Raw genomic sequence first — 23,361 nt, 5'->3', positions numbered from 1 at the left:
CTGTCTAATGAGAGAGCAGTGCTGTGGTCTGGTAAGATTATTATGACTTCACCTTATATGAAGGGAGTAATATCCTAAGACACAAACAATGGGAATTGGGAGGAAGAGGATTAGCACATTCTAAGTTAAAGCATTGTCTTGTTTATAGCATTGCAGATGAGAAGTTTCTGCTGAAAGACACAGTGCTATTCATCCCTACAATCGGTGGTACAAAGCTCCCATGTTTTTATTTCTTTTAATTTTGCACTGAGGGCTAAACAAGAAGATACTATTATAAACCATTGGGGCTGTGCAAAGAGATGACTGTGGTTTTATAATCATGTTTGCTGCAGCACATTGTGAATTGTATCCAACACTGCATTTTCCTAGAACAGTCAAAGTAGAAGCAGACTCTCACACAGCTGATGGTTCCTGAACTGAGGGAAAACTGTTTGACAACAGCATTCTGGTTGGCTCCTGTCCAAGTGATCTTGACTTGTGCACAGCCAATGTTGAAGGAGGAATAAAATACCTTTAAGGACAGTAAAAGGACAAATTCTCAGCCAGTGAATGAAAGAGGGCATCAGTGTACAAACAACTTTGTATTGACAGCAAAAAACCAGAACATTACCGATGGGAAGAGAAATGTAGCACCCCATCAAATCCTATGGTCAAGAATGGTGCTATTGAACTGCATTGCCTTGATATTTTTATTTTCCTTTTCTATCCTTAACATCTATGTCTTGCCTGTATTGATGTTTGTTTGTGAAGGGAAGATCTTAAGAAGGGATGGTGCTTAAGTTGTAGAATTATAAATTAGCAATTCACATTTTGTAATTGCTATTAATTAAAGTCAATTTGTTCATAACAAACTGCTATTTTCTTGTTAGGTACAGAAACTGATGAGTATTTTGTTTCAATCTAAGTTCATCATTCAGATAGACTGGGGACATTGGATAGTTTACACATGTATGATAATTCTGAGAATAGTGGGGCTTGGTTTCCAGTGCACTACCTCAGTGAGTAGTTTGGGGACTCTTCATTTGTGATTTAGGACAGAGACAATGTAAGATTGGGTGAGGAACTGATCAAAGATTAAAGGCAAAGCCAAGTTTGCTCCTGTCAAAAATCAGATGGCACTAGAAACTGGTAAAACCTTCTTACATGTGGAAGAGACTTGCCTGACAAACTTACTAGAGACCTAAAAAGCCAGATTGAATGAATTGGCAAGTAAACTGGAAGTAGAACTGCATATCAGGTTAAGAAGGGAAAAAATAACTGGAAGACTGATACAGGACTTGAACTTTGTAGAAATATAAGAGAGACCAGATACTCCAAGCAGTGAGTCATCAGAATCAGTTCATACTGAGTTACAATTAAAGCAGTTTAAGATGAGGAAAGAATGAAGAAGCTGGAGAGGGTATTCAAAAGAATGGAAAAGGAAAGCTAAAACTTAAAAGACTTGAGCTTGAAGAGAAAGAGAAGGAAAGAGAAAGACAGAAAGAAATAAAGCATAGAATGGTGCAGTTTACAAAAGAATTGTTAGCTGTTGATGCAGGCTCTGTTGAGGAAAACTGTATTCAGAATCTAAAATCCGATAAGGAAATGTTTAAAATTGTAAACATTTTACCACAATTTTAGGAAAAGGATGTGGATGCATTCTTCATGTCATTTGAGAAAGTAGTGAGACAAATTAATTGGCCAAAGGAAAACTGGACATTGCCTATTGATGGATAAAGCGTAAGAAATTTATGTTTCACTGAGAGAGGAGGTTTCCAGATGTATGACACCAGTAAAAAAGCCTAGCATGTATACATTAGTTCTGAACGCATCGAGGCAAAAACTTTGACATTTAAGGAAACAGCATAGACAAACCTACACCGAATTTGAAAGGGTTAAGCAAAATAATTTTGAGAGGTGCATGCAAACATTGTAAGTTGAAATTACCTATGAAGTTCTCAAAGAGCTCACTTTCTTAAAATAATTTAAAAACTCACTACCCTTTGTTATAAGAACTCATGTTGAAAACCAAGACATTGCAACTGCTAGATGGACTGCAATAGTAGCTGAAAATTATGAGCTCATTTTTACAAAATAAACATTTAGCCCTCACCTCCATAAACTCAGGAAGGATAGAGGATGGGAGCTTGAAAGGATGGCAACTAGCCAATGTGAAAACAAGACAGCTGGGAATGCCCCGATACCTTCTGTTCAGATCATAAATATGGAGGGTGGAGGTGAAAATGAAAGGCCGAAGTGTTTCCATTGCAATAAAGTAGGACATTGTTTATCGGAATACTGGAAGCATTTCATCGTTTGTAAAGAACTTGTGGAGTTTGTGAGGTTATGAAGTTTTCTAGATGCGAGTCTTTTTTTTGTCCTTCATTCACATGATTTAGTCTTTCTATTTGCTTTATACATTATAATGTTTGATTTGCTAAATAATATTTCAAAAATAAGAAGTATGAACTTTCTGGATTCAGAAGGATTAAATCTGAGGCAAAGCAGCTTTCACACTGCTGTTTAAGTCCCTGCATCACTTATTCATTCAGAGCAGTGCTTCAAATATAGAATGATGATTCCCTTCATTTCATTTCTCCAAATATATCCACAAAACTTGACATGAAAAGTCTACTCATCATCGACACATGCTCCAAACTTCACACAGGCTGGAGAGACTGAGTTCAAGTTTCCTTCATTATTTTATAAAACAGGACCAGTTCCAAAAAAAAACCGTAATGCTCAGCTTCTGTGAGTTCTGTGATGGCTCTCAAACTCTCATTGCATTCTTAACCATTTCAAGGTTAAAGACTCTGCCATCTTTCTCTCACTGAAGTGCTTAAACAACAGAAAAAACGACTTGTTAAAAGGTAGACACTTGTGTAAACAACTTGGACAAGACTGAAGGATGTTCTCTGTACCTTTTCTCTCTTTGACAAAGACTCAAACACAGCTGAGATGGATCAGCACAAGATGACAAGCAAATTGGACCTACAAATATTGTCTCTTTCATCTACCTTAACAACAATAACTTTTCATTATATTGTGATTTTAACCCAATAACATATCCGAAGGCATTTCTTGGTTCCAGAACCAGAGATTAATAAGAAGAAAGATCAACCTCAGGATATAGGCCGATATGTTGCAGATGTGCACAGCATGTTGGTACATTCACAGTCTTAACGAATATTAAGGATAATGAGAAGTGGGTAATGGTTCATTCTGAGAACCATAAACCAATTTATGTTGGGAATAGGAGGTAGGCAAGCTGCCAGCAGCCAGAATTGTTCACCTCTGAAATTCTGACGCTGTAATTTATATTTGTCAAACATTTGCTCTTGCAGCATTCATGTTTATCCCCAGCTGACGTATCTTGCACTGTGTAGTTACAAATAAAAGCCAAACAGACTTCACACAGATCTAAGTTGACACTCCAGTGCTGTGCTGCACTGTTGGAAGTGCCATCTTTCATATGAGATGTTAAAGGGATTCCTGCCTGCCCCCTCGAGGAGATCTGAAATGTTCCACAGAGCTAGTTCAGAGAAAATCAGGGATGGCCTTCTTGCTGTCCTGGCCAATATTTATCCTACTATCAACACTACAAAAAAGAGACAGTTTATCTGGTAGTCACCGCATTGGTGTTTGTGGGATCTTGCTGTGCCCAAATTTGCTGTCACTTCCCCTACAGCAGTTACTGCATTTCAAAAAAAGACTCTTCATTGGTTTTGAGATCTTGAAAGGCACTACATAAATGCAAGTCTTCTTTTTCTTCTTCCCACAATGCAACCACAGGAACCAACTAATCAAAGCACCACCCTGCCGGGCAGTCATGGACTAACAGATGGACTGAGAACAAAGTATACGTCGGTGCTTTTAAAGTTTTGCTTCATTTGAAATCTTCGATTAGTTTGCATTTTATATTGAGGCCTTAACGCCTTGTGTTAATGAACTTTTGAATCTAACAGATGTTACCTGATTACCTACAAGGAATTCCTTGCTGAAACTGGCTATTCTGAAAGCAGTGTAGGGTACTGCAGAGTGTTCAGTGTATAACCTTCAGTCATTAGTCAAATAGCCACTGCCTCACTGATATCAAAACGGGCTATATCTTTGGTGCATTGTTGCCATGGACACAGCTCCAAGATTGATCCTGTGGGTATGTAACGGAATGGAAGTCAAATGATTTATTGATTCTCTCACCAGGCCTGTGTCCCATGTGCCTCATTGCATTCCTGATGATGATTTTCTTTTAGGTTAGTTCAAGGTCCTGTCAGTATATGATTCATGCTTTGGGACATGGGCCACGAAGACTGTTGTCAGTGAAATGGCAATGTAATGTATATATTATTTTCCTTCCTATTTATATGAGGTGTCAGCCTACAGAAATGCCAAAGAGCATATTGTCAATGCAAACTATATTTATTAGGAGTGTACTTACAAAATGAATAATTGACTGTCGTTAATTATCAATTTAAACTTGCCTACTTTTGCTGTTTCTCCACTTCTCCAATTCGCAATGGGAATGATGTAATCCTACAAAGCAATATCCCTTGTGCTTCAGGTCCACAATGTACAGAATGTGCACTGCATCATGTCAACACAACTCCACCGGGGAGTTCAGTTAAACTGTAGCCGGCATAACACATGAGAGGTAGCAGGTAACTGTGTGCTTGGATCAAGGAAAGAGCATTTATGAAACCTTGATAAGGCCAATCTATCAATGAGAATCATTCAGGAATTTCAGCGGTTTTACCTCTGAGGTGACATTTTACTGACCTTTGATTTCCAATCCATGACCTCTTTCAGCCCCATATCCACCTGATGTCTCTGCACACCTCTGTTAAGCATCCATCATTTTCACCACACCTTCAGTTTCTTAGGCCACAAAAAGTGGATTTCCTTCCCTAAATCTCTCCACCTCTTTCTTTTCCTTTAAGGCAACACGGTGGCTCAGTGGTTAACACTGCTGCCTCACAGCACCAGGGACTTGGGTTTGATTCCACCTTTGGGTGACTGTCTGTGTGGAGTTTGCACATTATCCCTGTGCCTGCATGGGTTTCCTCCAACAGTGCAAAGATGTGCAGGGTTAGGTGGATTGGCCATAGGAAATGCAAGGTTACAGGGATAGGGGGCAGTGGGACTGGGTGGGGTGCTCTTTGAAGGGTTGGTGTGGACTTGATGGGCCAAATGTGGTAAAAACAATGACTGCAGATGCTGGAAACCAGATTCTGGATTAGTGGTGCTGGAAAAGCACAGAAGGGTGGAGAGATAATTGAGAGGAGGTTGGGGGTGGGGAGAAAGTAGCATAGAGTACAATGGGTGGATGGGGATGGGATGAAGGTGATAGGTCAGAGAGGAGGGTGGAGTGGATAGGTGGAAAAGAAGATAGGCAGGTAGGACAAGTCATGGGGACAGTGTTGATGGGCCAAATGGTCTACTTCCACACTGTAGGGATTCTAAGTCACTCTGTCACAATTGACCTGTTTGAAAACCTGCTTCTATCTTTCCTTACGTTCCTTGTGATGTCAAAGTTTGAGAACAACACTGTGGAGCACTGAGGACATTTTCTTACTGTAAAGGCACAACAGAAATGCACACTGTTGTTGTCAGCAACGCTGCCATTGTTCCAGCTGACGGTCCTTCTGTATCACTTCACCCTTTGAAATAGAAAGAAGGGGCAAAGCACAAGAGGTAATGTTTGTGCAAAATGTTGGTTCAATTCTGTGTACGGCAAATAGTAGAGGAGAAAGTGAGGTCTGCAGATGCTGGAGATCAGAGCTGGAAATGTGTTGCTGGAAAAGCGCAGCAGGTCAAGCAGCATCCAAGGAGCAGGAGAATCCACGTTTCGGGCACAAGCCTGAAGAAGGGCTTGTGCCCGAAACGTCGATTCTCCTGTTCCCTGGATGCTGCCTGACCTGCTGCGCTTTTCCAGCAACACATTTCCAGCGACAAGTAGTAGAGCCCTGTCACTTCCTGAAGGCAAAGGTTTCTGAAATGCTGCAATGAAATCACTTGAGCAGTTTTCAGCAAAGCATCCCCACTCTCTTGCAAAGCAACACTGAGGAAGTCAGCAGCCACAATGTTGATAGATAAAGTAAAACTGTGGCAGGGAGAGGAGCTGTCAGCACTAGTTAAAGGTACAAACTTTCTGGCCAATACTTTAGTAGACAAGCTCATTAATGGGGGAAGATGTATTTCACACAGTGGAAAGAACAGCTGGGGATAAATCCATTACTATAACATGATTCTCAAGATTTGGTGGATCTTCATAAATTTGGATATAATGTAACATTGCAACATACATCAAATCATCTCTCATCGTCCACATTACAAGTGTACAAGGGAATTAAAATATATTCACACACCCATATGATTTTGATTACTTTTAAAAATAGTTGAGTATGTTTTTACATAAAAGAGTATATTTGTGTTTGCATTTATAAACAGATCATTACATAGAATTTACAGCACAAAAACAGGCCATTTGGCCCATTGAGTACATTAGTGTTCACTCTCAACAGAGCCTACACAACTCCACTCAACTCCATTCCAAACATACTCCAGACACTGGACAAGTCAGATCACAGCCTGAATTTTTTTTAATGGATCATTTTTATTTTTATTTTATTTTACCAGTGTGGGATCTTAAGAAATACAAGCTCAAAATGCTATAGATTTGGTTTCAAAACTAAAACAAGTTTATAACAAAAGTTAAATGAAGGAAAAGTGAATAAGTCCAACTATTTATGTGGAACACAAGTAGAAAGATTTTAAAACACACAGTAAAATGCAATCATGTTAATCCCAACAGAACTCCTTTAACAGAACTCACTCCAGAACAAATTCTGTTCTTTATCACTATTTGTCATTTACATAAATGATTTGGATGCGAGCATAAGAGGTACAGTTAGTAAGTTTGCAGATGACATCAAAATTGGAGGTGTAGTGGACAGTGAAGAGGGTTACCTCAGATTACAACAGGATCTGGACCAGATGGGCCAATGGGCTGAGAAGTGGCAGATGGAGTTTAATTCTGATAAATGCGAGGTGCTGCATTTTGGGAAAGCAAATCTTAGCAGGACTTATACACTTAATGGTAAGATCCTAGGGAGTGTTGCTGAACAAAGAGGCCTTGGAGTGCAGTTTCATAGCACCTTGAAATTGGAGTCACAGGTAGATAGGATAGTGAAGAAGGCATTTGGTATGCTTTCCTTTATTGGTCAGAGTATTGAATACAGGAGTTGGGAGGTCATGTTGCGGCTGTACAGGACATTGGTTGGGCCACTGTTGGAATATTGCATGCAATTCTGGTCTTCTTCCTATCAGAAAGATGTTGTGAAACTTGAAAGGGTTCAGAAAAGATTTACAAGGATGTTGCCAGGGTTGGAGGATTTGAACTATAGGGAGAGGCTGAACAGGCTGGGGCTGTTTTCCCTGGAGCTTCGGAAGCTGAGGGGTGACGTTATAGAGGTTTACAAAATTATGAGGGGCATGGATAGGATAAATAGACAAAGTCTTTTCCCTGGGTTTGGGGAGTCCAGAACTAGAGGGTGAGAGGGGTTTAGGGTGAGAGGGGAAAGATATAAAAGAGACCTAAGGGACAACTTTTTCACGCAGAAGGTGGTAAGTGTATGGAATGAGCTGCCAGAGGATGTAGTGGAGACTGGTACAGTTGCAACATTTAAGAGGCATTTGGATGGGTATATGAATAGGAAGGATTTGGAGGGATTTGGGCCAGGTGCTGGCAGGTGGGACTAAATTGGGTTAGGATATCTGGTCGGCATGGACGGGTTGGACCGAAGGGTGTGTTTCCATGCTGTACATCTCTATGACTCTATGACTCTATCTGTAAAGTCTAACTTAATTAATGCTTTGTTTTCATCTTTAGGATGTTATAGCCTCTTTCTTGAGTATTCATACAATTGAGCTTAGATTTTCTCAGCTACAAATAACCCCTTCAGGGTATTAAACAAGCTCTTTTGGTCTTGAACTTACGAACTAAATTACTTACACTGAGGTAACATTTTACATATGTGATGATGCTGCTCCATTAACACAGTTATGTTGTTCTTGGTTTTATTTTCAGGAGGTCGTAAAGCACAGGTTGGGTTGATGGGTTTTTGGGTCAATTTGATGAGTGCTAATAGATATTGTCTCAGGAAAAAGGCTTTCAAGTTTAAAAAAAAAATACTCGTCCAATGAAAGGGCAGTGGCCAGTTCTCCCAGCTCAGCTTTTCTCTTGTTTGATTTTTCTTTGGCGGTCTGGCTATTCACTGAAAGCAGTCAGGCAGTTTGAGGCTGTTAAGCCAAGAAACAGCCAAATGGAAGAGGGTGTTCCATGATGCCATCTCTCTCTCTCTCTCCTGTAAGACCCTGAGTTTAATTTTACCTTTTGTGCCAAGGGGTGTTTATGGAGATTGTTGCAAGTTTTGGGAGCAGAATCACTCAGTTGGGATAATCTGTTGGGTTGTCAGATGGCTTAAGGTTTCTGTGTTCTGTTCTGTTTTATTAGTGTTTCATTTGGCCATCTTGTAAATAAATTCTGTTTTGTTTAAAACTAAGTGGTTTGGCTGGCTGCATTATTCCTGAAATGTCTACTTGACACCCATTTAAATCAACTAGCAAAGTTATGGTCTGGGCCACTGTCTTTAAAAGTTTTGAGGACGTCTGGCCTGGTCCATAACAGATTGGTGGCTAGTCTGGGATTTGTTCTGTCGTTCCAAATTGGGATTAGGGTTGTTGGACTCGAAGGCAGCGATTGGCACGTGTTAGTGTATTTTGTTCCAGTTGTTGAATTCGGTTGGTTTAAATTGTGGGACAGCACCACAAGTTTTCAGTCACCACAAGTTTTCTGAGGTGGAAGAAATGACTTTGATGGATTGGGAAAAGGTGATTAAGGCCAAGCTGCTGGAATTATCAGACAAGCTGGAGCTGCCTCCTTCCATGAGGAAAGGAGAGATAATTACAGCAATAGCTCAGCATTTAGATTTGCTGGAAACACCATCACAATCCTTTGAGATGGCTAAAGCTCAACTGAAAATGAAACTGCCTGAGTTAGAGGCAAAAGACAAGAAAGGGCAACAGAAATGAAACCATTTGAATTACGAATACAAGCAGAGGAAAGAGAAAAAGAACAAATCACTTCAGCAGAACAAAAAAAGAAAGAGAAAGAGAGGAAAGAAAGAAAGAGAGAGAGTTTGACCTTGGCATATAGAACATAGAACACAGAACAGTTTCAGTAAGAACAAAGAAGATGGTAAAAGGAGGGGTAGTGGTGTGGCATTGTTAATCAAGGGTAGTATTACAGCAGCTGAGATAACATTTGAAGACTCATCCACTGAGGTAGTTTGGGCTGAGGTTAGAAACAGGAAAGGAGAGGTCACCCTGTTGGGAGTTTTCTATTAGCCTCCAAATTCCTGGGATGTAGAGGCAAGGATAGCAAAGGTGATTCACGATAGGAGTGAGAGTAACAGGATAGTTGTTATGGGGGACTTTAACTTTCCCAACATTGACTGGGAATGCTATAGTTCAATAGTTTAGATGGATCAGTTTTTGTTCAATGTGTGCAGGAGGGTTTTGGAACATAGAACAATACAGCGCAGAACAAGCCCTTCGGCCCTCACTGTTGCACCAACCTGTGAACTAATCTAAGCTCATCCCCCTTCACTATCCCATCATCATCCATGTGCTTATCCAAGGATTGTTTAAATCTCCCTAACGTGGCTCAGTTAACTACATTGGCAAGTGGGGCATTCCACACCCTTACCACTCTCTGAGTAAAGGACCTGCCTCTGACATCTGTCTTAAAACTATCACCCCTCAATTTGTAGCCATGCTCCCCATACAAGCTGACGTCATCATCCTAGGAAAAAGACTTTCACTGTCTACCCTATCTAATCCTCTGATCATCTTGTATGTCTCTATCAAATCCCCTCTTAGCTTTCTTCTTACCAATGAGAACAAACCCAAGTCTCTCAGCCTTTCCTCATAAGACTTTCCCTCCAGACCTGGTAAATCTCCTCTGCACCTTTTCCAATGCTTCCACATCCTTCCCGAAATATGGGGACCAGAACTGTACACAATATTCCAAATGCAGCCGCACTAGTGTTTTGTGTAGTTGCAGCATGATATTGCAACTCCGGAACTCAATCCCTCTACCAGTGAAACCTAACACACTGTATGCCTTCTTAACAGCACTATCCATCTGGGTGGCAACTTGCAGGGATCTATGTACATGGACTCCAAGATCCCTCTGCACATCCACACTACCAAGAATCTTTCCATTTACCCAGTATTCTGCCTTCCTGTTATTCTTCCCAAAGTGAATCACCTCACATTTATCTGCATTGAACTCCATTTGCCATCTCTCAGCCTAATTCTGCAATTTATCCAAGTCCCCCTGCAACCTGTAACATTCTTCCACACTGTCCACTACTCCACCGACTTTAGTGTCATCTGCAAATTTACTAACCCAATCACCCATGCCTGCGTCTAAATCATTTATAAAAATGACAAACAGCAGTGGTCCCGAAATAGATCCTTATGGCACATCACCAGTAACCGGACTCCAGGCTGAATATTTTCCATCAACCACCACTCGCTGCCTTCTTATAGAAAGCTAGTTTCTAATCCAAATTGCTAAGTCACTCTCAATCCTATGCCTCTGCATTTTCTCCAACAGCCTACCATGCGGAACCTTATCAAAGACCATACTAAAGTCCATGTACATCACGTCAACTGCCCTACCCTCATCCACATGCTTGGGTCACCTTCTCAAAAAACTCAATGAGGTTTGTGAGACATGACCTGCCCTTGACGAAACCATGTTGACTATCTGAAATCAAATTTTTGCTTGTTAGATGTTTATAAATCCTACCTCTTATAATCCTTTCCAAAACTTTTCTGACAACAGACGTAAGGCTCACTGGTCTATAATTACCTGGGTCGTCTCTACTGCCCTCCTTGAACAAGGGCACAACATTTGCAATCCTCCAGTGCTTTGGTACTAAACCTGTAGTCAATGGCAGCTCAAATATCAAAGCCAATGGCTCCAACACCTCCTCCCTAGCTTCCCAGAGAATCCTCGGATAAATCCACCAGAGGATTTGTCTACTTTCACTCCTTCTAGAATTGATAACACCTCCTCCTTACTAACCTCAATCCTTCCTAGTCTAATATCTCGTATCTCATTCTTCTCCTCTACAATATTCTCCTTTTCCTGAGTGAAAACCAATGAGAAATGTTCATTTAGCACCGCTCCAATCTCCACAGGGTGCACACTCTACTTCCCACTTCTGTCTTTGACTGACTTTATTCTTACCTTAGTCATCCTTTTATTCCTCACATACTTATAGAAAACTTTAGGGTTCTCCTTTATTTTACTTGTTAAAGACTGCTCATGTCCTCTCTTTGCTCTTCTTCACTCTCTCTCTTTAAATCCTTCCTAGCTAATCTGGAACTCTCCATTGCCTTATCTGAACCATCTCATCTCATCATCACATAAGCTTCCAAAGTGTTCTCCCACTAGATCAAACATTTGGCCTGGTTCACTACCAAGCACCAGTATGTAGACAGGCCAACCAGGAATTGGATTTGATAGTAGGGAGTGAACCCAGCCAGGTGTTAGATTTGGAGGTAGGTGAGCATAACTTGGTTATGTTTATAATAGCATTGGGCAGAGCTAGGTATATACCGCAGGGTAAGAGACATAACTGGGGGAAAGGCAATTATGATGTGATTAGACAAGATTGACAATGCATAGGTTCGGAAAGGAAACTGCAGGGGATGGACATCCTTGACATGTAGAGCTTATTCAAGTCCTTCTACTGCAAGTCCTTGATAAGTATATACCTATCAGGCAGGGAAGACATTGTCGAGAGAGAGAGCCATGATTTACTAAAGAAGTTGAAGTTCTTGTCAAGAAGAAGAAGAAGGCTTATGTGAGGATGAGGAGTGAATGCTTAGGGTGCTTGAGAGTTATAAGTTAGCCAGAAAAGATCTAAAGAGAGGGCTAAGAAGACCCAGGAGGGGACATGATAAGTTGTTGCTGGATAGATCAAGGAAAACCCTAAGGCCTTCTATAGGTATATCTGGAATAAAAGCATGACCAGAGTAAGGTTAGGGCCAATCAAAGATAGTAGTGGAAAACTGTGTATGGAATCTGAGGACACAGGGGATGTGCTCAATGAATACTTTTTGTCAGTATTCACATTGGAAAAGAGCAACGTTAGTGAGAATAGGAGGATCCAGGCTATTAAATTAGATGGGATCATGGTTGACAATGAGGAGGATTTAGCAATTATGGAAGATCTGAAAATAGATAAGACCCCTGGGCCGAATGGGATTTATCCTCAGATTGTCTGGGAAGCCAGGGAGGAGATTGCAGAGCCTTTGGCTTTGATCTTTATGTCATCATTATTGACAGGAGTAGTGCCAGAAGACTGGAGGATATCAAATGTTGTTCCCTTGTTCGAGAAGGGGAGTCGCGACAACCCTGGTAATTATAAACTAGTGAGCCTTACTTCGGTTGTGGGTAAGATGTTGGAAAAGATTATGCAAGATAGGAATTAAAATCATCTGGAAAGGAATAATTCGAATAGAGATAGTCAACACAGTTTTGTGAAGAGTAGGTCGTGCCACACTGACCTTATTGAGTTCTTTGAGAAGGTGACAAAACAGGTGGATGAAGGTAAAGTGGTTGATGTAGTGTATGTGAACTTCAGTAAGGCATTTGATAAGGTTCCACACAAAAGGCTATTGCACAAAATATGGAGTTTTGGGATTGAAGGTAATTTAGCGGTTTGGATCAGAAATTGGCTAGCTGAAAGAAGACAGAAGATGGTGGTTGATGGGAAATGTTCATCCGGGAACTCAGTTACCAGTGGTGTACCACAATGATCTGTTTTGGGGCCACTGCTGTTTGTCATTGTTATAAATGATCTGGATGTGGGCGTAGAAGGATGGGTTAGTAAATTTGAGGATGACACTAAGGTAGGCAGAGTTGCGGATAGTGCAGAAGGATGTTGTGGATTACAGAGGGACATAGATAAGGTGCAGAGCTTGGCTAAGTGGCAAATTGAGTTTAATGCGGAAAAGCTTGAAGTTAGTTCACTTCGGAAGAAATAACAGGAATGCAGAGTACTGGGCTAATGGTAAAATTCTTGGTAGTGTCAATGAACAGAGAGATCTCGGTGTCCAGATACGTAAATCCCTGAAAGTTACCACCAAGATTGATAGGATTGTTAAGAAGGCATATAGTATGTTGGTGTTTATTGGTAGCGGGATTGAGTTTCGGAGCCACGAGGTCATGCTTCAGTTGTACAGGACACTGGTAAGGCCATACCTGGAGTATTGCATACAGTTCTGGTCACTGCATTATAGGAAGGATGTGGAAGCTTTGGAAAGGGTTCAGAGGAGATTTACTAGGATGTTGCCTGGTACGGAAGGAAGGTCTTATGACGAAAGGCTGAGGGAGCTGAGGCTGTTTTCATTGGAGAGAAGAAGGTTAAGAGGTAACTTAATCAAGACATATAAGATAATCAGAAGGTTAGATAGGGTGGGCAGTGAGAGCTTTTTTCCTCGGAAGGTGAAGGCTAACACAAGGGGACATAGATTTAAATTGAGGGGTGATAGATTTAGGACAGATATTAGGGGTAGTTTCTTTACTCAGAGAGTAGTAGGGATGTAGAATGACCTGCCTGCAACAGTAGTAGACTCACCGACATTAAGGGCATTTAAATGGTCATTGGACACACATATGGATAATCATGGAATAGTGTAGGTTAGATGGACATCAAAATAATTTCACAGATCAACTCAACATTGAAGGCCGAAGGGCCTGTACTGCACTGTAACATTCTATGCTCTATGTTCTATGAAATCACAGTATTGGTAAGTTAGGAAAAGTACTGGGAAGCCAAATGTAGGAAAACAGGATAAGCCAGTGAATTTTAATGGTGTGGTAATGGAAAGCACAGTGGAGGCTAGAAAGCTGCACCAGAATGTACAACCTGGTCAGAGATTGGTTAAGGAGGAAGTGCCAGATCTTCTTAAACCGTATACCTGCGATGGTAAAGTTTATTCACAGAGGCCAGGAGCAGCAGGTAAAGGGATTACAATATTGAGAGATACAGGATCCTCTCAATCTGTGATGTTGAAAGATGGGGAGGTATACTTTAGCGGACTTTTGCTCGAAAAAGTGAACGGGAGCTCACGTTGAGACAAGAAGCACTCAATTATGTAAAGTGAGGTTAGAGTTTCCAGTGAAGAGTGTAGAAGTCGTGGTTGGAGTACTGGACAAACTCTCAGCTCTAGGACTACAATTTTTCCTTGCTAATGACGTAGCTGGTTCACAGGTAGGAGTGCTGCCTACTGTGGTTGAAAGGCCAGTGGGAACTCAGGCAACTGAACTATTGCAGGACACATATTCTGGGATCTTTCCTGACTATGTGATAACGAGGTCACAAAGTCACCTGTTGAAATAGGAGAGATCAAAGAGTACAGATCAGAGAGTTGAAATGGCATTAACAGAGACCCTGTTTGATCAGATGGTTCACACAAACCAGGAGCAGATAGATGACACAGCAGATACCTTTAAATAAATCAACTGATTTGCAGCAGAAAGATGAAAATTTAAAGCAATTATATCAAAAGGCATACACAGGAAGAGAATCCAAATGTATCCCTGAGTGTTATTATCTTAAAAATTATGTCTTAATGAGGAAATGCAGACCAGTACATCTTCAGGCAGATGAGAAATGGGCAGAAGGTCATCAAGTCGTATTGTCAGTGGGTTATAGAAAGGAGGTGTTGCGGGTAGTGCATGAGTTACCACTAGGGGGTCATATAGGAGTGAGAAAACCCAATACAAAACCCAAAACCCAAAATACAAAAACATTCTTACAGGCCTGGACTGCACAAGGATGTAGTTGAATGTTGCCAGACATGTTATGCATGTCAGGTAATTGGAAAACCACAGGCAGTAACAAAACCCACACCATTAATACCTATTCCTGCATTTGAGGAAGCTTCAGTGGACAACAAACTGTCAGAAAGCATCTGACAGCCTGGAAGCTGTGTTAACCACTGTCCCGGTATTAGCCACACCGGATTACTCAAAGCCATTCAAGGTGGCTATCGATGCAAGTGATGTGGATGTCAGTGCTGTGCTCTTGCAGGAAGATGACAAGAAGACAGAAAGACCAATTGGGTATTTCTCCAGGAAACTGAACATTCATCAGCATAAGTATCTGACAGTGAAGAAGGAGCCTTTGAGCTTGGTGCTGGCATTAAAACATTTCAATGTTTATGTTCCTAGTAATGTATCTGAGACAATCATATACAATGCCCGTTGAAGTTTGTGGCAGAATTTAAGGACACAAATGCTGGACTGTTTAAATGGAGCTTGTTGTTACAGCCATTCAATTTGACAATTGTGCATGTGGCAGGATGAGAAAACATGATTGCCAACGCATTGCCAAGCCTTGAATGAGAAAAGGAGGTGTTGGTGGCAGAGTAAAACAGACTGAACCAGAATGTAGTAATTCATGTTTACATGATTATTGTCAATGTAATGTATATGTGTGGTGTGGTGTACGAACAATTTAAGATTAAGCGGTTTTAAAATGAAGCAGTCTTTGGATATTAGAGTCATAGAGTCATAGAGATATACAGCATGGAAACAGACTCTTCGGTCCAACCCATCCATGCCGACCAGATATCCCAACCCAATCTAGTCCCACCTGCCAGCACCCGGCCCTTATCCCTCCAAACTGTTCCTATTCATATACCCATCCAAATGGCTCTTAAATGTTGCAATTGTACCAGCCTCCACCACATCCTCTGGCAGCTTATTCCATAAACGTACCACCCTCTGCGTGAAAAAGTTGCCCCTTAGGTCTCTTTTATATCTTTCCCCTCTCACTTTAAACCTATGCCCCCTAGTTCTGGACTCCCCGACCCCAGGGAAATGACTTTGTCTATTTATCCTATCCATGCCCCTCATAATTTTGTAAATCTCTATATTGATGGTTTATTTTTTTAAAGAGGGGAGGTGTGATGATGCTGCTCCTTTAATAAAGTTATGTTTTCTTCGTCTTTGTCAGATGGTCGGAAAGCACAGGTTCTGAAAAATCTGGGTTTGAGGGCTTTTAGGGCCAATTTGATTATAGCTAAGAGATACTGCCTCAGGCAAAAGGCTGTCAAGTTAAAAGAAAACACTTGTACAATGAAAGGGGAGTGGCCAATGCTTCCAGCTCAGTTTTTCTCTGGTTTGATTTGGCTTTTGGCAGTCTGGCTATTCACTGAAAGCAGTCAAGCAGATTTAAGGCTGCTGATCCAAGAAACAGCTATATGGAAGAAGGTATTCCATGCTGCCATCTCTCTCTCTCTCTCTCCTCTAAGACCTTGTGTTTGTTTTTGTGCCAATGGGTATTCTTGGGGATTACTGCAAGTATTGGGAACAGCATGACTAAATTGGGATTAGTCTGTTGGGTTCTCAGATAAGTTATTCTATATTCTGTTCTCTTTTTTTTGTGTTTCATTCCATAATCTTGTAAATAAATTCTGTTTTGTTTAAAACTAAGTGTTTGACCAGCTATGCCACTCCTGCTTAAAACAACTAGCAAATTTAGGGTCTGGGGCATTTTCTTGAAATGTTTTGTAGGTGTCTAGCCTAGTCCATGACACTAAGCAGTTCTACATTATTTCCATTCTTCAGGAGAAGCTATTTTATACGCTCTGTTTCATACATGGCTTCTGCAAATTGAACCTAAAAGGACTTTGCAGTTATGTGTGTTTTCCCTAGGCCAAACAATTAGGATTCTCCTAATTGAAGCCTAATACATTACATTGTTTCCTTAGTTTTGTTGCGAAAGTTCTCCCAATGTAAATAAGTTTCCCGTTAGCCTCCAAGCACTATCTCTCGTAAACAGTTCTTTAAAAAATAAATTACCATTGCTCCAGAATTATTTCAAGCTAATCACTCAATGCTTCATAAGCACGAACCAAAGCTCACATGCTGATAGTTCTAATTCCAAACTCTCAAATAAATAATTGTGCACTTGGATCACAACATACATCCTACTCCTGCTCTCTAACCTGTTATATGCAATCAATCTCCTGCCTTTACATAAAGAATCTCTTATATCAGTTCCTTTACAATATGTAGAATACAACAGGAATCCTGTAAAGAACACTATCTCAATGCCATTCTGGTGATTATTTTTATTCATCTTGGGGTGTAGATATCTCTGTCAAGGCCAGGATTTGTTGTCCATGCATAAGTTCCCTTGAGAAGATGGTGGTGAGCTGTCTTTGAACTGTTATAGTCTTTGGTATAGGGACAACCACAGTGCTGTTTAAAGAGGGAGTTCCAGAATATTAACTCAGTGAGGGTGAAAGAACAGTCATACAGTTCCAAGACAGGATGGTTTGACTTAGACAGGAACTTTCTGTCGATAGTGTCCCATGTGTGCACTGTATTTGTCCTTTCAGGATCTAGAGCTCAAGACATTGAAAGCAGCTATGGTGAGTTGCTGCAATGCTTCTTGTGGGTACACAGTGTTGCCTGTGTGTACTGGTGTTGGAGGAGGTGAATGTTGAAAGTGGTAGACTGAGTGCCAATCAAGCGGATTGCCTTCTTCAGAATAGAATGTGTGTTTTTGCAGCTGCATTCCCCCAGACAAATCAAGAGAATTCCATTACATACCTGACTTGTCCCTGTGTTATGACCAAGGCTGGAGAAATGCTCTGTCATTTTCTAAGTCCCACTACTCACATTTTAAAATCAGAATATTCCAATATGGCCAATCATGTGTTGCAAACTATATTGTACATTGCTTGTCACATATCAACCCAAATTAGAATGTTGTTGTTCAGTGTCTAGCTGCATATGAAGATGGACTACTTCAGTATCTTAGGAGTTTTGAAGGTGCTCAACATTGTGCAATTATTAGCAAACATTTCCACTTCTGATGTTACATTGGGAAGAAGCTCGTTGATGAAGCCTCTGAAAATGGTTGGGCCTAGGATACTACCCTCAAAAACTCTACTGTGATGCCCTGGGACTGAAAGGATTGAACCCAATAACCACAATCAGCTTCTTTGTGCTCAGTATGACTCCAACCAGTGGAGAGTTCTCCCCCTGATTCCCATCAGCTTCAATTTGCTGGGGCTCATTCAGTCAAATGTTGCCTTGATGTCAAGGGCAATCACTCTTATCAAACTTTCTGAGGTCAGCTCTTTTAACACTGTCATGAAGTGAGGATCTGAGTGGTCCTAGAGGAATTCAAACTGAGCTTCCATTGAGTAGGTAACTGGTGAATAAATGCTGCTTGATGGAACTCATGTTGACGCCTTCCATTACTTTATTGATTATTGAGTCAGCCAATGGGACGATGATTGGCTGATTTGGACTTGTCCGTGCCTTTTGTGGGAAGCACAATGCTGGGCAATTTTCCACAATGTGGGGTAGATTCCAGAGTTGAAATTATACTGAAGCAACTTAGTTAGTGACCTAGCTAATGCTGGAGCTCAAACCTTAACTATGATCGTCTGAATGTTGTCAAGATCTACAGCTGTTTTGTATCCATCTCCATCTGCAATGTCATGATATCAGGCAGTTAGCAATCTTTCTAATGGCATTTACATAGCATACCTTATGAAATACAGTGTTGAACTGTCATTAAATTTAGCTTCTGAACATCGATCAGAATATGTGAAAAAAATGAGGATTCTTGTTTCTAAGTCTATTTTAGCGATTCCCCTAGTTAACCAATCAGTATGCAGGATTCCACTCAGGAAAATAGTCTACTTCATAACGATCAGAGTTGTGCATTATTCATACTATTCAATTCTATTGCCTTGCAATTTATTTTCTGTAAAAGAGGATACAAATAGTTGGAGTGAAAAGGGTTAAGCAGTTCCGATAGTTGGACCCTAAACATTAAATGTTTGAAATGAAATGTTTCAAATTTATAGTCTATTCTGACCCAGAGTGATTCAATAGATTCCTCAGGAGAACCCTGCTCTATGCTCCAGACAAAAAAAAAGCTTTAAAATTTAAAGAGGTGATGAAGAAACTTCCCAGAAAAAAAAATGCTCCCTGCAATTTTTAATAAGTTTTCTTCTCCTAGGAAGCTTGCGTCTCATTTTCTGCGATGATAGTTTAGTGAATTAAAAATGCATTTCTTTCAGAAGCCCAGCATTTATTTATTTACTTATCGATAATGCGTGACTTGGACAGAATGGAAGCCAGTATAGCAGCATAATGAGTGAAGGGCTCAGTGAAGCCCGGGGCTCATGGTTTTCTTCAAAGTGCTTTTGATCAATGCATAGTAACATTTTAATGAGCATTTAACACTACAGTTATACTTTCACATGTTCTTGCACAGTTAGCCCAATGTTGTTAACATGTTTCTCAAGATGATGAGTCCAAACCAGTCATTAACCTTGATATTCTGTTAATAAGGGTGCCTATTTGCTACCTCATGTTAATATATCAAGTAATGGATACCTGGCAATCATTCCACTGCACCAATCTAAATAAGGGCTTTAAATTACATTATAAACTTACAAGTCAAACTTTATGCTTTGTAATCAGCTTCTCAAAGTAGAAGTAACATTTTGATAGCTGAATCTCTATCTGCTGCTGATTGTTTGCAGCATTTACCTGGACTCTGCTTGCTGGATCCCTCTGAATGGATATGCTTACACCCCAATAATCTGTGTCTAAGCCTCACTAACAGGGCGGCACAGTGGCTCAGCAGTTAGCCCTGCTGCCTCAAAGCGCCAGGGACCCGGGTTCAATTCCAGCCTCAGTGACTGTCTGTGTGGAGTTTGCACGTTCTCCCTGTGTCTGCGTGGGTTTCCCCCGAGTGCTCCGGTTTCCTCTCACAGTCCAAAGGTGTGTAGGTCAGGTGAATTGGCTATGCTAAATTGCCCGTAGTGTTAGGTGCATTACTCAGGGGTAAATGTAGGGAAATGGGTCTGGGTGGGTTACTCTTCGGAGGGTCAGTGTTGGGCCGAAGGGCCTGTTTCCATACTGTAGGGTATCTATCTAATCTAAACTAACAGGCAGAAGCATATGTCAGAACCCTGCACTGTCTGGAGAGCAGGCAGCTGATGTGATTTTTCCCAGGATGGCCTATTAATGACCAGGGCTTGACATCCAATTAAGACAGAAACCTTTCAGTTCACAGCAGGCAGCAATGAAGGTAATTGAGGGATTGGGTGCTTCAAAAGGGAGCCTCTCTCCCTCACTTAATTCAAAAGAAACAAATGGCTTTTGCAACAAGGTTGCTGGTTTGTGTGTGTCTTTCCAGAGTGCTGCAGTTCCTCAGGGCAGACAGTAAGGGCCTCTGGGAGTGCAGCGAACCACCCAGGTTTGCCAATGTCTGCAGGAACAGGAGGGCAGTGGAAAATCCCAGTTGGCAATAACTTCATACACTGACAGCTCTTTCCCCAAATATTAGTGACTGCTTTTGAAATGCTGTCACCAGGGCACACCTGGGCCTTGATGCTAAGTGAAAAGATTTCTGTCAGTTTGTCAGCAAATCCTTGATTTGCATCAGAAAGATGCATTTCCAACTAGGCCAAGCATTGACAAGCTTCTCATTTTCAAAAAGCCTCCAATCTGAATAAATCCTCAAAATAATGGAAGGTCATTATTCAAGACAGAAATGCTTTGGGATAATCTACTAAAGAGTGATGAAGTTTTTTTTGTGAACCTCTCTCTGGGCATGAGAAGTTTGTGTTTTGGCACAGCTCAGAATGGTAATAAACAGATCCCCGAGTCCCTCTGCCTGGACATACAGAAGCATCATTTTTGTGCTAGGAAATCAAAACACACATAATGGAAATGTATTTTACTCTTATCTTGTGGTGCAGCTAGAGACTTTCTTACAGAGTCTGTCAAGATAAGGAAACACTCATTTATTAAAAAAATCTTACTGTGTCTTCACAACTCCACAGGGTTGGAAGAGAGAGCAACATCGTGTGACATTGAATCACTTGTCCAGGTTGGTGAGTGGCTGGGAGAGAAACTTGCTGATTGTGGTGATCCCTCTACCTGCTGCCCTTGTCCTTCAAGAAGGTAGTGGTCGCAAGTTTGGAATGTGCCATTGAAGGTACCTTGGTGAATTTCTGTAGCGCATCTTACATATAGTGCACATTGCAGCCATTGTGTGTGATGGTGGAAGGAGTGAATGTTGAAGGTGGTGGATGGAGAGCCAATCAAGTGGGCTACTTTGTCTTCCTGTAATAATGCTTTATCACATCCTGTGATAACACATATTGTGTCTCATTAGCATATCACTTTGACGATACTATTGGCTTTAAGAGCTGTATTTTGTCCTGCTTTTCTTTATAAACAGCGGTTGAGACAGAGGTGTGATTATATAGATTACAGTTGTGAACATCCTCATTAACTGTTCCTTTGTGAACTGGTTAAATCCAAAATTGGTACTTGAGGTCTCTGGAGTTTAGGACTTCTCTTCTCAGTCTCTCTTTTACAGTGTTTTTCAGCAGACAGGAGTTACGATTTCATTTGTTTAGGTTAAATTTGAGGTGTTTTGATGGTCAAATTTAATCCATCATCCAATTGCAGTCTGACTTGCTTGAGGGCAAAAAGAAATCAAATGATTGCAGCTCCTTGTCTGAGTTGGAAATCTTACATCTGAATTATATTTAAGAGGAACATTTAACGAGGATGTTCACAACTGTTATCTGTATAGTCACACCTCTGTCTCAATCTCTGTTTATAAAGAAAAGCAGGACAAAATACAGCTCTTAAAGCCAATAGTATCGTCAAAGTGATATTTAAGATTCTGTGACGCTGTCCTCTCCCACTGCCTACAGTAATTGAGATGCCCCCCTTTTTTAAAAAGAAAATTCATTGCCATCTGTACCAGTGTCAGGAAAGTACGTTCTGTTAGTTTGTACCTGTCTCTGAATGTTGGCAGCCATTAGCTGAACCCTACTGAAATAGAGTTCTCTTTAGGCAGTTTGCTTTCTTTAGGTTCCACGTCGTACACTTGTGAGGCTGAACCGGGTTAAGAATGTACAGGACATCTAACTGGGGTTTTTGATTTCCCCTGTGGACTGTTAAAGAAAGTGACTGAAACTTTTTCCCACACTTGCTTGGAGTATTGGACATTGCCTGGCAGCTAATGGCAGATATAGATGGGTCCATCGCTATTCATTGTAACTCAAACATACTATTTAGGTAATTTCATTTCTAAATATAGCATTCCAAAAGAAAATGAGTTCCAAATGTAAAGTGAGGAATTACATGCTCAGATGTGCAGGTTAGGTGAACTGGCCATGCTAAATTGCCCATAGTGTTAGGTGCATTAGTCAGAGGGGAAAGGTGTTTGGGTGGGTTGCTCTTCGGAGGGTCGGTGTGGACTTGTTGGGCCGAAGGGCCTGTTTCCACACTGTAGGGAATCTAATCTAATCTAATCTAATCAAATAGTCATATTCCTGTGGCTGGGAGTACTCAGCCTGCCTGGCAGCATGTGTGGGGAGAGAAACAGAATTAATGGACACTTAGTTCCAATGAACAGGGTCCCTCCCACTAGAGGGACCCAGATGTTACTTCTGTGTAGAAGACCTGATGCAGTTAACATGCACTCAAGCTCTTTGTTAGCCAGCTTCTGGCTTCTTACATGATTAAGACCCTGATTCTGTAGAAACCCTATTCTCAAAATCTGGCAGCAAATGAGAAGCCAGCAGCTCGTCCATGGCTGGCAGCTTCTGTTGGTAATTCCCTGAGGCCATCACAGAAGGTGGACACTGAACCCCCGGGGTGAGGCAGGAATTGGATGGATTGAGATGAATAGAATTGAATCCCTACAGTGTGGCAACAGGTCCTTTGGCCAAAGTCCACACCGACTATCTAAAGAGTAACCCACCTAGACCCATTCCTCTACATTTAATCCCTGACTAATGCACCCAAACTACCCATCCCTGAACACTGTGGACAATTTAGCATGACCAATCCACCTAAACTACAAATCATTGGATTGTGGGAGGAAACCAGAGCACTCAGAGGAAACCCACGCAGACATGGGGAGAATGTACAAATTCTGCACAGACAGTCACCCGAGGCTGGAATTGAACCTGGGTCCCTGGCACTGAGGCAGCAGTGCTAACCACTAAGTCACCGTGCCACCCCCTCTCTCCACCAAAGGGTTGCCAGCAAGGGAGGGGTGACACATGACTTCTACAGGTTAGCTCCTCTTCCCGATGTTTGGATTGGCCACTGACTGCCTATCAGTGGACACAGCTTGGGGGGCTGCAGGCAGACTGGACAGGGTTTCCTGAGTGGCCTTCAGGAGCTATAGAAATTCCATTGCTTTCCTGAGCCACCATGAGATGTCCAGC

The 23,361-nt window shown here is 41.3% G+C and overlaps 1 long non-coding RNA gene across 1 annotated transcript in view; it reads right to left on the bottom strand.

Moving 5' to 3' along the window:
- Positions 1 to 205: 205 nt before the first annotated feature.
- The window catches only part of LOC122564864 (uncharacterized), a 108,354-nt gene continuing 85,198 nt past the window's right edge, over positions 206 to 23,361 (bottom strand). The window contains exon 3 of the long non-coding RNA XR_006316029.2: positions 206 to 511. This is a non-coding gene — a long non-coding RNA (uncharacterized LOC122564864). The remainder of the gene's footprint in view (positions 512 to 23,361) is intronic.

Source organism: Chiloscyllium plagiosum, unplaced genomic scaffold, assembly GCF_037043375.1.
Source record: "Chiloscyllium plagiosum isolate Xiang-an unplaced genomic scaffold, Cpla_swu_hap1 HiC_scaffold_21, whole genome shotgun sequence".
Classification (NCBI taxonomy): Eukaryota; Metazoa; Chordata; class Chondrichthyes; order Orectolobiformes; family Hemiscylliidae; genus Chiloscyllium; species Chiloscyllium plagiosum.
The sequence above is the reverse complement of the archived record's forward strand: the minus strand, read 5'-3'. Positions and strand labels throughout refer to the sequence as shown.